We start from the raw sequence: 1,942 nt of genomic DNA, 5'->3' as shown, positions 1-1,942 counted from the left end.
GCTGATTTTTGATTTATTGTAGAGATGAGGTCTCACCAAGTTGTCCAGGCGGGTCTCAAACCTGTGGGCTCAGGCAATTCACTCACCTTGGCCTCCCAAAGCGCTGGAATTACAGGCTGAGCAACCGAACCCGGCCTAATATTTGCCTTTCTGTGCTTGCCTTATTTCACATAGCATAATGTCCTCCAGGTTTATCCATAATGTCACAAATGACAGAATTTACCCCCACCCCAAGGCTGAATAGTATTTTATTATGTATATAGATATAGAACATAGTTCCTGTATTTATTCGTCTGTTGTTGGATAAAGACATTGAAGTTTATTTCATATCCTGGCTTTTGTCAATAAGGTTTCAAGGAACATGGGAGCTAGGTGCGGTGGCTCACGCCTATAATCCCAGCACTTTGGGAGGCCAAGGACAGAGAATTGTCTGAGCCCAGGGGGTTCGAGACCAGCCTGGGCAACTTGGCGAGACCTCGTCTCTACAATAAATCAAAAAATTAGGTCAGGCACCATGGTTCAAGTCTGTAATCCTAGCACTGTGGTAGGCTGAGGTGAGAGGATTACCTGAGTCCAGGGGTTCGAGACCAGCCTGGGCAACTTGGTGAGACCTCGTCTCTATAATAAATCAAAAAATTAGTTGGGCATGGTGGCACATGCCTGTAGTTCCAGCTACTTGGAAGGCTGAGGCAGAAGGATCACCTGAGTCCAGCAGGTCGAGGCTGCGGTGGCCGTGAGCGTGCCACTGCACTCCAGTTTGGGCAACAGACTGAGACTCTGACTCAAAAAAAGAAAAAAAGAATGCAGGGCTATTGTGCTTGCAAACTGCTAAGAGAGCACATGTAAATGTCCTCAGCACAAAAAAACAAGTATGTAAGTTAACAGGTGTGTTAAATGGCTTGATTTAGTCATTCCACAACGCATACATATATCAAAACATTATGCTGGACACCATAAACATACACAAATTTTATACATCAATTTTTAAAGCATAAATAATTAAATAATTTTTAAAAAGGAGAGAGACAGTAACTGAACCGACCTCAGATAATTGTTCTGAAGTTTCCACTGGATGGTTTGTATTAAACATTTAGCACACGTCTGCACACCTAGTAGTTGCTAAATAAGTGTTAGTTGTTGTTATTTTAAAACTACCATCATTGTTATGTTAAGTAGCCTGAAACAGACTCACTATGACAGACGTGAGTGGGGGGTCTCCTCCAGAGGGGCAGAGTGTGGGTTTGAGGGGACAGAAGGACATAGGCGGTGACAACATGGGTAGAAAACATCCTGGGCACCCTACAGCAACACGGATCTCCTGATCTTTCGAGTTCAGTCACTGACATGGTGGGGTGACCCCCCCTGGGACCCATTTTATGTCATCTGTGAAGTAGGGTCATTCGGCACAATGCCCCCTCTGTCCGGGACATAGTGAGCTATCTTCCCAGGAGCCAGCAGGCCCTGTGGCCACCAGCGAAAGGAACGCTGTTCCTCTTCATAACTGGCACAGACGTGTCTCCTTGTCGCTTTCTGAGAGACCAACAGCTGTCCCAGACACTCCCCGTGAGATCTGCCTCTCACTCTGCAACCCAGGAGGTGGGCGGCTGCTGTCAGGGCAGGTGACACGGAGGTCACATGCTCAGGACTTGGAGTCTTGCCTTCATTACCAGTTGTGTGTGATTTTGAACAGATCCTGGGACCTGACAGAGCCTTGGCCTCTTCACTTGTAAATGAGGGAACTGTATGTAGCCATCAGAATTCAGATGAAATGCGCAAAGGAGTTGGCACCCCACCGGCCAGCCCAGGAGCCCTCCTGAGGCAACTGCTGTGATGAAGATGGCACTTCCGGGAGACCTTGGGGTCTACTCCTTTGGCAGGCAGCCCAGGAGAGGGCCTAAGCACATCCCTCATTCCTGGAGCCTCTGCTCATCCATCTGGGAAC

The sequence above is a fragment of the Carlito syrichta genome, unplaced genomic scaffold (assembly GCF_000164805.1).
Source record: "Carlito syrichta isolate Samal-C Ts95f unplaced genomic scaffold, Tarsius_syrichta-2.0.1 Scaffold107891, whole genome shotgun sequence".
In the NCBI taxonomy this organism is placed as follows: domain Eukaryota; kingdom Metazoa; phylum Chordata; class Mammalia; order Primates; family Tarsiidae; genus Carlito; species Carlito syrichta.
Note: the sequence above shows the minus strand (reverse complement) of the source record.